This window comes from Chaetodon auriga, chromosome 23 (genome assembly GCF_051107435.1).
Source record: "Chaetodon auriga isolate fChaAug3 chromosome 23, fChaAug3.hap1, whole genome shotgun sequence".
Taxonomy (NCBI): domain Eukaryota; kingdom Metazoa; phylum Chordata; class Actinopteri; order Chaetodontiformes; family Chaetodontidae; genus Chaetodon; species Chaetodon auriga.
The window spans coordinates 1,350,398-1,367,393 of NC_135096.1; the positions used below are offsets into that span (position 1 = coordinate 1,350,398).

At 42.3% G+C, this 16,996-nt stretch overlaps 1 protein-coding gene and 1 pseudogene across 2 annotated transcripts in view; one reads left to right on the forward strand and one right to left on the reverse strand.

Moving 5' to 3' along the window:
- LOC143315903 (uncharacterized) overlaps positions 1 to 16,996 on the reverse strand; it is an 82,568-nt gene that overhangs the window by 23,715 nt on the left and 41,857 nt on the right. The gene's annotated exons all lie outside the window — the stretch shown is intronic.
- LOC143315905 (NLR family CARD domain-containing protein 3-like) lies at positions 11,018 to 15,163 on the forward strand (annotated as a pseudogene). The gene is made up of 6 exons (XR_013076199.1): positions 11,018 to 11,042; positions 11,140 to 11,218; positions 11,377 to 11,593; positions 11,747 to 13,547; positions 13,633 to 13,806; positions 14,986 to 15,163. The product of XR_013076199.1 is annotated as an NLR family CARD domain-containing protein 3-like (transcript).

A 16,996-nucleotide genomic window follows, 5' to 3' on the forward strand; every position in this document is an offset into this window, starting at 1 on the left:
TTGCTCTGGACTGTGTTGCCTCATAGGTTGCTGACTTTGCCTTCTTTAATAGAGCATCACTGAAACCCTCCATGTGACAGATGGTCCCTTTTGCAGCCATGCTCACCTTTCTTGTCACCAAAGCACTGATCATGTCAGTGTTCACTACTTATTTCACTCAAATTAATTAAAAAATATTTTAATATGTATTTCATTAAAATGGTAATAATATATTTTGTATATTGCAACAGGTGTTTTTGTTTTCAAGAGTGTAATAGTTACATTGGCTTACAGCACATATGCACTCATCACTGGGGCTAATTTATATATTACCTGCAGCTCCCTGGTGGCTTATGTCCACATCATAATTGCTCACTGTGCAAAATGCATGATGAGGAACTTCAGAGGGTCGGAAGCATGGCCACTGTTCTTGACATTAACTCAAAAACTTCTGAGGGACATGGACCCTCTTCTTTTTGGCAGGTCTGCTGCCCTGTCCCTCCCTGTCTTCGTCTTCCTCATCTGCAATGATAGTGGCTGCAAAACTTACTGCAAAAGATTTGTTGGCTACATGTTTAAACTGTATAAATAATCACATTCCTCCTTATATACAGGCCTACTCTATCTGCAATGGATATATAAAGGCTAAAATACACACACACACACACGATGCATTGGGGTCATTAGTTGAACATGATCGATAAATTTGCTAAGAAAAAAAACCTTGCAAATCTTTATTTTTCTTTTTTTCACTTAGACTTCGGCTCGAATGTTTCCACAGTGAAAGTAACGTTACACGTAACACATTTACCAACAGCTGGCAGGTCCGCTGACACACTTACCTTTTTAAGCTCCAACTTCAGCGAGTGGGGAACGGAGGACGGAGAGGGAGGCAGAGGGCAGGAGGAGGCAGGGAGGAGGGGGGCGGGGATGTTACGCTATAGGTTCGGCAGACTCGTTATTCTCCGCTTTTCTATAATGATTGGCTACATCGTGTTGTCAGACATGAGTACCGCACGTGCACATTTGCCACAGAACTCACATGTCCGCAGCTTTCTGCGTAGTTTAGAGGGGCGAGTCGTACCAGCGTATTTAGATGTCAAATTGCGTACTTGCTACGCAAAATGCGTACAGGTTGGCAGTTTCCATCATATCAGGAGTCAGAGGACACTCCATTTCCTGGATCTGAACCCCATTTGGTTCCTCATGTACAGCGTCGAACATCTCCCAGTCAGTTCCAAATAGCTCCATGTTCCAGAAAAAAAAATTCCTTTTAAGATTATTTTGAATGAAAAAGCATTTGTTAGCCTCATAGAATAACTGCCTAACTCATATTTTAAGGTTTTTAGCATGATGATGCAAAGTGATTCAGCAGTGTTAGGAGAGTAGAACTGGGTAGATACCACAATTTAGCCAAAATATGACTTGGGTAATTAAGCTATGAGGCTAATGATTTAGAAATATTTCACTGACCTACACAGGTATACTGCAGTGACGATAGAAAACATTTAACCAGAGTCAAATACGTAAAATGTTTAAGCAATCAAAACGTCAATCATAAATTTTGCTTTGTTGACTTGCTCTAATTGTGTGATCACATCAATAAAGTAACACACATGCAAATATCATAATTCAACAATTTTCTTGTTGTTTTTATATAAACTTTAGCCTCCACATATTCAGGTCTAAAACTTGTCAACTGGACTTTGTCTTTGGACACAGCGCTTCGAGTTTGAGCATCAACAAACCTGCAAATCTTCGTTCACGTCACAAGGGTTCTTCATGTGAGCCAAAACCCAGAGCTGGTTCGGGGAGAGTCCACCTTAAGGATGGTTGTCCCAGCCCTCTGTGAAGGTGTGAAGGGCCTCTGCCAGGCGTGGAAGGAAAACATAGTGGACACAAAACAGATGAACCACATCTGCCGAATCCAGCAGGCCATCTTCCTCGAGACTGTGAAGAACTTCATAGTATAGATGTGTCACGCTGGTCCAGACGTCTCGCCACAGGCGCTCTGTTCTAGATCAGAAACAGCACTTATTCAATTGAAACGTAATAACTTAAACTGTCTGACTGAAATTACTTTCCAACAATAATTTCCCATGTTCTTACTATTTATATACAGTAAATGAGGTCAATTATTATTGTACCCTCTGATTATGTACACTCCGCCCAAATATGAAGCTCCCTCTTCCAGTGCCTTTAACAGCGAACATGGTCTCAGCAATGGCGACATTTTCAATGCCTTCATTGCCCCTGACCCTTGAAAATACATGGGGGAAATGTTCAGTCATGTCCATCACAACAAAATCTAACATCACTGAAATGAGTAATTAGGGCATGGAAACAGTAGCCCATGTTTATATCACTGTGTACCTGAAGGCCAGCCATAGTTTTCCACTGCCTTCAGGAAAAATGAATGAGCAGCGTCTGAGCAGTGGTTTGTTGCTGGTTCCAGATAGAAAATCTGTATAGAAAGACAAAGAGTGTTTGAATCTGTGGAGGCAAAATACGAAGGCCTACAACACATAAGATAAATAATATTCATCGATCCCTAGGGGAAAATTCAGGAGACATAGCAACAGTGGTAAAAACAGGAATAGATAAGAGTCAAGAACACCAAACATAAGCATAAAATAAAAATGAAATAAGAACTGAAATAAGCTTTCTGACACATCTGCACTATGTCCCTAAATTTCTGGGTTAGCATATGTACTCTCTGGGTACAGGGTTTCTACAGTCATGACAGGCATGGAAATGGTTTAGGATTTACAAAATGTTTTGTAAAGTTCTGAGTATATAATGTTTTAACGTATTTATCCCCTGCTCCTTTCCTCCTGTACACCCTCCTTTGCCTCCTCATCCTCCTGCTACTCTTGACCTCTCACTCCCTTTCTTCTCATTATCTTCTCCTCTTCGCCTCATATTTTTTCTCCATATGATTGGCCAAAAAAAAAAAAAAAAACATTCTGTGTATTTTGGAGTAAAGACGTCTTTCTGAGTGCGGCCCTCTTAACTTTTAGTTGATCTTTAGGTGTATATTCAGGACACTGCACCAGAAGACCACTGAGCAGTGGTGGCCATGTAAAGTCAATCAGTATTGCTCCCTACGATTGCCATCTGGGACTATCTACTGAAAGTGATGGAGTGAAATATGATTATCGTTGTGAAAATTTTGGAAAATTCTGTTACTGTTGCTGTGAGCCGTGTGGGTAAGTACGCAATTAATGAACAGTGAATACATAAACACAAACATGTACAGAGATAATAAAGCGCTGTAATCAAAGGTGACAAACGTTTCTGGAATACCCATCTATTGCTCCAAATATGATGAATGTTGTACCTTGAAGACAAAAGATAAAACGACAATGAGAAGTCACCTCCCTCCCAATAAATAAATATGTAAATAACTGCCTTACCGTATGAGCTTATGGTCTGTGTCCACGTGGACTGATGATAAAGGGCCCTGCACAAAGTATGACCTTCTTACGATGCACCCCAGCTGTGTCATCCTTTCCAAAACACCCGGACCATCGACTCTGTGCACAGACTCCTTGATGCGATCCCACTGAACTCTGTGCCCATCTGCCTGCAGACAGCCTTTGACCATTCTGTATCCTGCATTTGGGATCTTGCTTTTTATGGACAGCACAGCATCATCCAACTCACTGTCTGATAAGTTGCTGTATGTATGTGGACAAACCAAATTCACGCATACACCGAAAGATTGTGCTTTGACTGACACCCAACAGATTTGCGATGCAGGACACTGGTGAAGCGATGTCGATGAGCCGGGACAGAAGCTCCTCAGAAAAAATGAGCTTTGGTCGGCCTTGTTCTCCGGCTCTAATAAAAGCACAGGGACTCTCTTGGGAAACAGCCGCGTGGATCTGACTTTGCAGGGATAAAAGACACTCCACAATTTCAGCTGGGATGTTTAAGGGTCAATGACGTGACGCTTATTTTTTTGTGTCTTTGATTTGCTTACATTTAAAAAGGTTAAAATGTTAAAATAAACTTACATATTACTTGCATACATTCCTTTTTTTTTGAAGACCTAGTCTAAAATATATGGTTTTAATATATTTTGAGAGAATATTTGGGGGATAATGGCAAAAATGTCATGAGGTGTACCCTTAAAAACTTGGTACCAAATAGTTTAACTTGCTTAAAAAAGTTCAAATTTTCAAAAAAGCATGCTATCAACTAATTTGGCATAATCTTACATTTATTTAATAGTAAATAAAAGTAATAAAACACAGTTGTTCAGAATATTCTATTTTATTAGGGGAATTTTGTCTTGTGCAGCATCCAGCCACCACAGATGTTTGCCAGTCTTGGATATGCACTCACAAGCAAATCTGAAAACTTAAGAGATAAAAGCATGGTTAAAGCTTTATTGCAATGACTTACATTTTTGAAACGCTGTGTATTTCATCATGCAAATGTGAATTCAATTATGCCTGAAGATGAATTCTTAGATGTGTGTTCTCTTTAGATGTGACTTGACACAAGGCAGTAAATGAATGGTAGCATACCTCTGAATGTGTCATGTTTTCAGAGATGGTTAGAGTACGTTTTCCAAGGCCAGCCAGCATGAGAGGCAGTTCCTCTTTTGGTGTCTTTTCATGTTGTTTATCAAGAAGGAATACATTCACCAAAAAACTCTTCCCATATTCTTTTGACTTGTAAGCTGCAAAACGCCTTTTGCCTCTTGTCTCCTTATTAAAGATTCCTGGAAAAGATCTAAAAAGATGGCATACTATTATTCTCATATTTTATGTTCCATCAACGCAAAATAACTTCACTCAGAAGATGTCTACATTCTGATGAAATAATTATGTTGGGTTAAATTTAATTTGTTGAATGCAATAGTTTACATGATGATGGTCTGAAGCTCCAGCAAATATTCTGAGGTAAATAATAGAATTTAAAACATCTGCAGCTGTTTCCTTGCGTTCTGCTTCAATCAGAATCAGAGACCTAGTCTGTCCGAATGTTTGTCCAGACAAATGACTCATGTATCCTCCCGCGCCATTGCTTGTTTCACTCCCGGGCGTTGCACTGCCTGCTGCGGCCTCAGACCTGACTGCGCAGCTTCTCCTGCTTGTCCCTGAGCTAACAGCCTGACATTCCCTGACACAAGCTTATTCAGCATTGACACCAAATAAAATTTTGTACAGTGCTGATGATCTCTCTTAATTGCACCTGAGTGAGAAAAAAGGCGAAATTGAATGAGAAATGTTACAGACATGGGACATGAGTACTATTGTACAGAATTGTACAGATAATCCACCGCTCCACGGATTGATTTCTCAAAGGCTTCACTGAAAACAAATGCACTCAGCCGGGAGGAGGGTTAGCAAAACAGCTGAAAAGTGACTGGATCTATACAAAGGGCAGATTTATACGCTAAATAACACAATTTATAAATCGAAGTCGAATTTTGATCAGCATTATGTCTCAAACTGATAATTTCACTCGTAAACCGTGCAATAGGCGGGAAAATTCATCATGTCAGGGTTTATTTCTCCATATCAACCTTAACTTTACACAAAGTTACTGGGTCACGATAACTCATCCCAAATCTGGCTTGACTGTTAATGCTCTGGTCGAAAATTATGAACATATAGAGACAGTGTATTTTTGGGGGGGTAACATTATATGGGTCAATAACGTGACATTTATGTTTTTGTGTCTTTGATTTGCTTACATTTAAAAAGGTTAAAATGTTAAAAATAAACTTACATGTTACTTGCATACATTCCTTTTTTTTGAAGACCTAGTCTAAAATATATGGTTTTAATATATTTTGAGAGAATATTTTGGGGATAATGGCAAAAATGTCATGTGGTGTAACCCTAAAAACTTGGTACCAAATAGTTTAACTTGCTTAAAAAGGTTAAAATTTTCAAAAAAGCATGCTATCAACTAGTTTGGCATAATCTTACATTAGATTTATTTAATAGTAAATAAAAGTAATAAAACACAGTTGTTCAGAATATTAGACTTTATTTGGGGAATTTTGTCCGTCAAGTCAAAATCCTGAAGTGTCAAGGTGGTGTAACCACCATTCAAAGAGCCATTTTGGTAATATGATGCAAGAAGACAATGTGACAGGAAATGACATCACAGAGAAGGACCCCTGATGAGACTAACTGTCATGTGCCAAGGTTAGTAACTCTCTTTCAAATTTGAGATAATCTTATATTTTTTGGGTACGGCCAGGTATGCTTATGTTTACATGTCAAATGGTACGACCCCAGGAAAACATTTATTAATCTTCATAATTATAAAAATGAGTATTTACTTAAAAAATCATGTTTGAAATATTCACACAAAGGCCGTGTGTGTACATATGTGTCCATAATTTTAAATTGAAATGTCAAATGATGTAACCGGTTACACCGTTTGACTCCTATTACAAACCTCTCTGTTAGAGGTCAATTTGATCAAATATCAGTATTTTATGATGCTGATTTATGTTGTAATATAATGGGTGGGAAGAATGTCTTCACCTGGCCTCAACCACCTGACCTCCTTCTCTATTACGAGTCTGATGTGCTGAACATTGTCTCTGAGCCGGAACCTTTGAACTCGCGTCATTCAAAACTCACAGCGAAGGACTGGAAACACTCCCAAGCACACACTGCCTGAACTTTAAGATTCAGACGTTCTGTCACACTGGCACACTCCTCTCTGAAACACCAACTTCACGAGAAAAAAACCTACACATGGCACTAAACACAAGGTCCAAGGTGGCACGGTGGCACGGTGGCAACACTGTCGCCTCACAGCAAGAAGGTCCCAGGTTCGATTCTCGCTGCGGGCACCGGGTGTGTCCTCCACCATGCCTTCGGTGCCTGCTGCTTGAGGAAAAAAGGCCTTTCTGTGTGGAGTTTGCATGTTCTCCCCGTGTTCACCTGGGGTATCCTCCGTAAAAATATACCCCCACTAAAAACATGCAAGAAGATCACCACCTGACAAATGGTGACGACGAGATGGGTCCCCGGGCGCCGGTCTGGCTGCCCACCGCTCCTGGTCTGCCGCGGAGGAGGGACGACCAGGATGGGTGAAAAGCGGAGGATAAATTTCACCTCGTGTGCAGTGTCTGCATGTACGTGTGTGACGAATAAAGGGGAAGGTCTCCCCCCGATTCTCAACCCTTCTCTTTGCTTTCAATCCCCCTTCTGTTTTTACCGTCATTCGTGCTCACTCTCTCTCTCACTCACACACACACGTTTTTGTCTCTTTTAAACTAAAGAGCTTCCCTGATTCTTGTCAAATGTTTTTCTACACTGAAAACAATAAAGTTCAATTAAGCTTGAATTCATGTGACTGTCATTCTTGATTTTCAGTGTCAATTGTTTCAAGAAACAGTGACCTTTGACTCTAAAAGCAGCATAGTCAGGTGGTGTAACTGGTTAGTGTCAATTGGCGTAACCAGTATTTTTCATGAAAATATTATAATATACAGAAAAATGAATGTGGAATATAAAGATTATTGAGAACACAAAGGATAATTACAGTATATGTCCCACTCAATGTATTTAAAAAAGCCTAAAATTTAAATTTGGAGGTCATCCTTATAGAATCTTTTTTCATGTGATATTTTAAAATCAGGTAATTATTTTTATGGCTGCATTTATATGCATTCTAGGTGGATTAAACATTTAAAATTTATCGTTCTTTTTCGGTTACACCATTTGACATTTTCAGGCACATTCCGTGGTACAAAATATGGTACAAACGTGATTTCAAATGACATGAAATCAACATGAACACAAAATGTACATTTTGACAGACCTGATGAATGCTTTAAAACAGAATTTTAAAAAGTTTTGGAATTTCTCATCTTGCCAACCCTTATTGGTCACTGACCCATGATGCAGTGATCTGAGAGTCCAGGACACTCACAAGGACGATGGACGAGATTCCTCTCTGGATACTGGAGTGATGTTGATGTGTTTTTACTGCCTCCAGCTGTTGGTGGTGTAAAAACATGTCGCTGTCGTTTTCTGTCGCAATCTGAGCGTTTTCTGTCTTTTGACAACAGAAATCCATGTTGGTGTCTGTTGAGTTTCATGTGAAAGTCGACAAAATGAGCGTCTGAAGACACATAAAGACGTCTCGACCGTGTCATGAAATTGCTGCCACTGTAAAATAAACATTTCCAGTTGAGGTCATTCAGTCTGTGAAGGAGTTTTGAGTCTGAACGAGCTGCAGTGACTTTTAGTGTTGTTCTTTTTATGCAATGCAGGAATGGACTTCAGGGCCCGACTGAACCTCCTGACGTCTGTCTTCAGAGGACAGATGGACCATCACTGTGGGAGAGGAGGCGTCTGGACTGTCCTGCAGTACTGACGGTCCACCTCACGTAAATACACCAACACTAAACGACTGCTTGGATTCAGGAATGAGAAGAAGAAGAAGAGAAGAATCAGGGGGAGACATTCCCCTTTATTGTCACACACACATGCACACAGCACACGGAGGTGAAATTTGTCTTCCGCCTTTGACCCATCCTGGTCGTCCTTCCTCCGCGGCAGACCAGGAGCGGTGGGCAGCCAGACCGGCGCCCGGGGACCCATTCTTCTGTGTCACCATTGGTCAGGTGGTGATCTTCTTGCATGTTTTTAGTGGGGGTATATTTTTACGGAGGATACCCCAGGTGAACACGAGGAGAACATGCAAACTCCACACAGAAAGGCCCTCCTCGAGCAGCAGGCACCGAAGCATGGTGGAGGACACACCCAGTGCCCGCAGCTGTGAGGCGACAGTGTTGCCACTGTGCCACCGTGCCACCCTAACTGTCTCCTACAGACATGCTTGATTTAAAGCTTGGATTTTGTAGACTTGGTCAGCTGTGTTAGTGTTTTCTTTGCGATGACGATGACGGCCAGACCAAAGCTCAGAGGTGAGACCAGGATCTCTGACTGTCCAGGACTCGTCTCCATGTCAGAGCACTTGAATCTCTCCACCATCATTATTCACACTCAAAGCTCTGTGTGTGTTGTGTTGAAGGCCAGAGCAGCAGGACCCACCAGACTCTGCTGGACCTGGACCTGGACCTGGACCTGGATCCAGCTATGTGTCCTTCAGGAGCGACCGGTCAAAGGATCGCCTCTTTCATTTTAAACAGCAACATGTCTCTGACAGACAGTAAGTTGTTCTCAGTATGAAACTCGTGTTGGACAATTTGACCTGAAATGTCCACATGTCCTCCTCATGTTGTCCACTGCTGATGTTTGTCCCCATTAAATCCAGTCTGACCAGTTGTCCTTCTAATGTTCATGTTGTATTAGAATAATGATGAAGGTTAGAGCTAGATTAGTGTTAAAGGACATTTGTCCAGTCTGTCCCTAAACAGCACTGACATGTCCACATGTGGACACTGAAAGCTGAGGATAATATGAGGCTTCAGCACAAATCCAGTGGGGACCTTCCAAAGTCTCTTGACCATCAAACTTCCTCTTTGAATGTTGGACTAAAATGCTTCAGTGACCATCGTCTCTAAATAACAGTCAGGATATTTGTGCTGAGTCTCGTGACGCAAACGTTAGAAAACAGACCAACAGAGTCGGTGCTGATGGACTCCACAGTTTAGTTTGTTGTCTGTCAATCACAGTAAAATCTGCTCAGAGATCAGTCGGTTGAGTCCTGCTTTGGTCCAAGATTTGATGGACAAATGAAGTGATGATCCACAGACTGAAATCATTCAGCTTCATGTTTGATTGAACTTTGGTGTGTTGATCCTTTTCTTGTTGATAGCTGCTAGTTTCTCCAGCAGCTTCTGAGTCTGAAGAAGAAAAAGTCAATTTCCATCCCTGGTGGTCTTCCTCTGTGTCTGACAGGATCGATGGGAGACCAGCCTCTGCTGGACCTGGACCTGGATCTGAGTCTGGACCTGGACCCAGCTGTGTGTCCTTGAAGAGTGAACGGTCGATTGGTCGCCTCCATGACTTTAAAGGAGATCGACCGTCTGCTGCAAAGAGGTAAACTGTTAATAACATTAAAATATCACAGACTCTTGTTTGAACTGTTATTTATCCAGAGAAGTTTTTTAAACCTGTTTGTTTATTTTCAGCATTGTTCTTCTTCTCATTCATTTATATCCTCACATGTGGAAGCTGCCCAGTATAACCTGTCTCCAACTCTTGACTCCAGTTGAACATTTCCTCCACACACACCTTCTGACTGATGACTGCATGAGTATAAACAGTGACTTGATTGAGGCTAACAGATGCTAACAAAGGCTAACCCTGATTCCACTGAGTTCCTCCATCAAATTAACATGTTGTGATTTTCAGTCATGTGACAACACAAACACAAACATGTCAGTGATAACAGCTGGACTGAGATCAGCTGCCATGAAACACAGAATGAAGCAACACAGAGAGTCTGAGGAAACACACAGTCTGTTTGTGATTGATGCTGCTGATGGATTCACAAAGTCAAGAACAACACTGACGGCGGCATCATGGCGCCTCACATCAGGCTGGAGTTGTGCCTCTGTGAAGACGTCTGATGCAGAGAAGGGTGTTATGGGTAACTAAAGGCTGCAGGAGCTCAGAGAGGAGACAAAGCTCAAATATGTGTTGTGTGTCCAACAAGTGGACAAGAACAAATACATGTTGTCCAAGAATAAAAGAAAGAGCCAGAACAACTTCTATGAGCAACAGCTGCACCTGTTTCCTTCATGTAGTCCAGAGAAGAACGTTCCAGCTTTCATTTGAAACACAGCTGGATGTGAAATCACCCTCAGCTTTGCTTTGATCCAGTATTCTCTGCTTCTCTCTTTGCTTTTCTCATGTTTCACTCACTTTATTGTGACTCACTGCCAATTTGTGTTGGACAGGTAGCATTCAGTTAGCTTGTGTGAGCTGTGTGATGCTGTCCACAGTATTATAGGGGTCAATGAGAACTGGAGGGACTCAACCAGACAAGCTGGTCAACCAACACAGTAAAGTGAAAGCTGCACAGAAATGCAGACTGGACTGTTGATTCACGGTGGGATCAGCAGTACGAGCAACACTTTAATGTCAGTGGAAACCATCTGATTCAATGTAGGAATCAACACTTCAGCTCAAAGGACCTTCAGCTGGTGTTTGTCTCTGTGTGGTTGGACATGATGTGAGCTAATTCTTCATGATTCCTCCACAGAGTCCAGCAGGAGAGCTCAGAGGTTCCCAGTGGTCAGTCTGCCCAGCAGCATCAAACTCACCTGGACTCCATATTTATGGTCTGTACATGTACAACAGCTGCTTTCACATCTATTCTGTTCACAATAATCTCCACGCTGCACTTTTTAGACCAGTGGACCGTCAGTCTGTCCAACATGGATCTGATGTTTGCTTCCATGACTTCACTTTGTGTCATTCATATCATCTTCTGTTCCAGCTGCTGGAGGAGACCATTGTCTCTTTTGTGAGGAATGAGCTGAAAAAGATCAAGATGGTTCTGAGTCCAGATGACCCAGAATGCTTAAAGAGTCAGGGGGAGGATGAGGATGACGATGCAGAGCAGAGGAGGAACAGCAGAGAGGCATTTCTGAAGATCACGCTGCACTTCCTGAGGAGAATGGAGGAGGAGGAGCTGGCTGAGCGTCTGCAGAGCAGTAAGAGGATTTCTCTAAAGGTTTAACTGCTGGATCAGTGGAACATTCACTGATGTCTCAACAGATGGACCAAAATAATTCAGACAAGGACATTAAAATCTCATCTGAACTTTATCAATCACTTATTGATTTATTTGTTGTGTCTTCATTCAGAACATCTTGCCTCTTTTTGTCAGCGTAAACTTAAATCTAACCTGAAGGAGAAGTTCCAGTGTGTGTTTGAGGGGATCGCTAAAGCAGGAAAGCGGACCCTCCTGAATCAGATCTACACAGAGCTCTTCATCACAGAGGGAGGGACTGGACAGGTCAATGATGAACATGAGGTCAGACAGATTGAAACAGCATCCAGGAAACCACACGGACCAGAAACCACAATCAGACAAGAAGACATCTTTAAACCACCTGGACAAGATGAACCAATCAGAACAGTGATGACAAAGGGAGTGGCTGGCATTGGGAAGACGGTCTTAACACAGAAGTTCACTCTGGACTGGGCTGAAGACAAAGCCCACCAGGACATACAGTTCATGTTTCCATTCACTTTCAGAGAGCTGAATGTGCTGAGAGAGAAAAAGTTCAGCTTGGTGGAACTTGTTCATCACTTCTTTCCTGAAACCAAAGAAGCGGGAATCTGCAGGTTTGAAGAGTTCAAGGTTTTGTTCATCTTTGACGGTTTGGATGAGTGTCGACTTCCTCTGGACTTCCACAACAATGAGATCCTGACTGATGTTACAAAGTCCACCTCAGTGGATGTGCTGCTGACAAACCTCATCAGGAGGATCCTGCTTCCCTCTGCTTGCCTCTGGATAACCACACGACCTGCAGCAGCCAATCAGATCCCTCCTGAGTGTGTTGACATGGTGACAGAGGTCAGAGGGTTCACTGATGAATAGAAGGAGGAGTACTTCAGGAAGAGGTTCAGAGACACGAAGCAGGCCAACAGAATCATTTCCCACATCAAGACATCACGAAGCCTCTACATCATGTGCCACATCCCGGTCTTCTGCTGGATCACTGCTACAGTTCTGGAGGATGTGATGAAGACCAGAGAGGAAGGAGAGCTGCCCAAGACCCTGGCTCAGATGTACATCCACTTCCTGGTGGTTCAGTCCAAAGTGAAGAACATGAAGTATGATGGAGGAGCTGAGTCAGATCCTCACTGGACTGACGGCAGGAAGATGATTGAGACTCTGGGAAAACTGGCTTTTGAGCAGCTGCAGAAAGGAAACCTGATCTTCTATGAATCAGACCTGACAGAGTGTGGCATCGATATCAGAGCAGCCTCAGTGTACTCAGGAGTGTTCACACAGATCTTCAAAGAGGAGAGAGGACTGTACCAGGACAAGGTGTTCTGCTTTGTCCATCTGAGTGTTCAGGAGTTTCTGGCTGCTCTTCATGTCCATCTGACCTTCATCAGCTCTGGAGTCAATCTGCTGTCAAAAAAACAAGCAACCTCCTGGTGGTCTAAAGTCTTTAGAGACAGAGAACATGAACGAACACAGCTACACCAGAGTGCAGTGGACAAGGCCTTACAGAGTCCAAATGGACACCTAGACTTGTTCCTCCGATTCCTCCTGGGTCTGTCACTGAAGACCAATCAGACTCTCCTACGAGGCCTGCTGAAACAGAAAGGAAGTGGCTCAAAATCCAATCAGGTAACAGTCAAGTACATCAAGAAGAAGATTGAAGAGACTCCCTCTACAGAGCAAAGCATCAATCTTTTCCACTGTCTGAATTAACTGAATGATCATTCTCTAGTGGATCAGATCCAACAGTCCTTGAGTTCAGGAAGTCTCTCCACAGATGAACTGTCTCCTGCTCAGTGGTCAGCTCTGGTCTTCATCTTACTGTCGTCAGAAAAAGATCTGGACTCGTTTGACCTCAAGAAATTCTCTGCTTCAGAGGAGGCTCTTCTGAAGCTGCTGCCAGTGGTCAAAGCCTCCAAGAAAGCTCTGTAAGTACAGAGATAGTGAAGTTTCTTCATCAATAAATACTCTGATATCTAACTTACTGTTTGCTTCCTTCCTGTGTCTCTTCAGACTGAGTGGCTGTAACCTCTCAGAGAGAAGCTGTGAAGTTCTGTCCTCAGTCCTCAGATCCCAGTCCTCCAGTCTGAGAGAGCTGGACCTGAGTCACAACAACCTACAGGATTCAGGAGTGAAGCTGCTGTCTGCTGGACTGGAGAGTCCACACTGTGCACTGGAAACTCTCAGGTCAGATCAAGTTACTGTTTGTGTTGACAGATTTAAGTTAGTTCTGTACATTTAGAGATTCATTTAGTTTAAACAGTCTCTCTCATGTCAGGATTTGAATCTTTCAGTCTATTTTGTATATTTTTAGATCTCTGACTGAGATTGATGATATTGAGTTTGTGACATGATGATCAGAAATAATTTCCCAGTCTGCAGTTGTAGATCATCTTGTCTGTGCATGTCAGAAAAATGTGTACACTTGTCTGAATGTGTGAATTAAGAACAAAAACCTCTCAAATTCAAGTTTGCGGATGTGTCATAAAGTTTCGTAGCTGTAGAAATATTTTGTGTATCTATAATTAAAATCTGTGCAGGAATATTTTCTACAGTGAGGTTTCACAAAGTGCAGCATGGGTCATTAAATCTGATGAATTTACTATTGATCAGAGTGCTGAGTCATGGGAAACATGAATTCTGAAAGACTATGAGTCAACAGTTTGAGTCAAGCACAGAGGCTGTCTCATGTGAAGCTCAGTGGGATGAAGGACAAAACAAATTGGACAAAGCCAGGCTTCCTCTGTGTGAGCTGCCTCAACTAAACATGAACTCCAGGCAGAGATAACGGCATCACAACGGTGGTTATCAGCTTCCTTTGTTAACTCAGGCTTCCTTCATCAGGCTCTGTACACGTTCCCATAAAAAGAGACGTTTGCTCCATCATTTGACTCTTTGTCACCACAAAAAGGACCAATCATGTCCCCCCTCCTTCAGTCCAGAGGAACAGGTTGTTATAATGGAGCTTTGGAGAATGTAAAAAAAAAAAGAGGAAAATCAAGACTGTTGCTGCACATAAGATGAGAGAGGAATGCTGGCAGAAAACTGCTGATCCTTTAAATGGTTCACTTCATGTATTTGTTTCAGCACTCAGTCACTCTCAGAGCCTCCTGTTTATTTCTAACTGCACATTCGAGAGTGTGAAACTTTAAACTTCATCCAGCAGGTTTAAACATGACACTCAGGAACTGGATTCAGGTCTGACACTGTCCCCTCATGAAGGACACATGGCTGTGTTCTTACAGACGTGAAGACAATGAATCAACATCAACAACATGTTTATGATGGAACAGCAAAGATTTGAACACACGCTGAGAAGAGACTCAACATTTTAAAATAAATGTTCTTTTTCTTCTTCTTCTTCAGACTGAGTGGCTGTAACCTCTCAAAGAGAAGCTGTGAAGTTCCGTCCTCAGTCCTCAGATCCCAGTCCTCCAGTCTGAGAGAGCTGGACCTGAGTAACAACTACATGCAGGATTCAGGAGTGACGCTGCTGTCTGGTGGACTGGAAAGTCCACACTGTGCCCTGGAAACTCTCAGGTAGGATCAAGTTACTGTCTACATTACTGTTTGTATTGACAAGCATAGAGGCTGTATCATGTGTAGCTCTGGAGGATGAACTACGATGTAATTTAACAAAACAGCTTTCTTTGTTCACTGAGGTTTCCTTCATCAGCCTCTGTGCAGATTCCAAAAGAAGAGATGTTTGCTTCATCAAAACTGTTCCTGCAAATAAGACAAGAGAGACATGCTGACAGAAAGCTACGAGCCGATGATAAATATCAATAAACTCATCAGTTGTTCTATTAGCTGCAGTACCAGCAGTGTCAAATGAAACTGACAGTAAATCAGGACCAAACATAAAACCAGAATCCAAAGTGGTCTCTAGATTCTGTACCTTCATCATTCTTTTAGTGTGTTGAAGATCTGCTGTGTCAGATTTAAAGTGTTAATATGACCTGAAGCAAACAGAGACAAAATGATTGATTACCAGCTAAATGCAAGAAGGTTCCTGTGGCTGAAAACAACATGAAGCATCAGGTTTGTTCTGCTGTGGTCACACGGCTTTGAACGTCTGTCTCAGCAGGTCTGAAGACAGAACGTATTCCCTCAGCTGAGAGTCTGGACCCTCATAGAGAAAACCATCAGGAGAAGAATTAAAGTTCAGTCTGAAACTGTGAACAGAACCTCGTCTGGAGCAGGTCAGGTGTGGGCAGGGTTTGTTTTGACCAGAGAGAGAGGATTCATCAGGGAAGATGGCGACTGCAGGGTCCATCCAATGGCTGGACAGACTGCTGTTGGCAGGTGCTGGTCCAGTCTCAGAGCTGGGTCTGGGTCCAGCTCGCCAGAGAATGAAGCAAAGTGGTGCTTGATGTGTGTGGCCATCAGGAGGGATTGTGACAGCCTCAACCACGGACACAACCAGAGCTCCACAGAACACAGCCTCTATGGCTGACTCAAACTGTTCCTCTGAATATATCACACAACTCTGAGCTTTCAGTCAGTGGAACAGCAGCACAGCTGTGTTCTTACAGACATGAGGACAATGAATGGACGCCTGCGTGGACTGAGAGACACTCAGTGAATTATTCCCTACCAGCTCAGTGAACTTGTAGCTGAAACTTCAGTGTCACTCACAAAGATAGGAAATTTGTGTTTCAGTCTCTCAGACTCTGAAACTTCACTGCTGAAAATATCTGAAGTATATTCAGATTATCTGTTTGCACAAAACCTTTTAAAACATGGAAAAATATTTCTACAGCTAAACTTTCATTTGTGAGATTTTTTCAATCAAACTCACATTCAGGTTTGTGCAAATTTTTTTTTTTTTTGTTCAAGGTCTGTTAATTTGCATTTTTCAGGTTACAAAAACAATTAAACAAAAAAAATACAGCCAAATGATTAGTTGGTTCATAGAAAACAAGAAAAAAAAAACACAAACAAACAAAACAAAAACAGATACACACAGTTCTAGATTAACAGAACTGCCTGGCCTGAGTGGATCTGAACACCCCCCCCCCCCAACCTGCTAGGCCCGCACTACCAAAACAAGATCAGACTAAAGTCACTCCCCAAGCTCAGTAAAAGTCGAGTTTTTCCTCATTGTCTCAACTTCTCTGCCTCAATATTTCCTATAAATGTCAAGAAAGGCTGCCAGGTAGCATAGAACTTCTAGATTTTCCTTCCCTTGTCATCCTTCCCTTGTACACGAACAGCTGCACCTCCAGTCACCAGTCTGTCAAGCTCCTGAAGTTTGCGGACGACACCACCCTCATTGGACTCATCTCTGATGGCGACGAGTCCGCCTACAGGTGGGAGGTTGACCATCTGGTGACCTGGTGCAATCAGAACAACCTGGAGCTAAATGCTCTAAAGA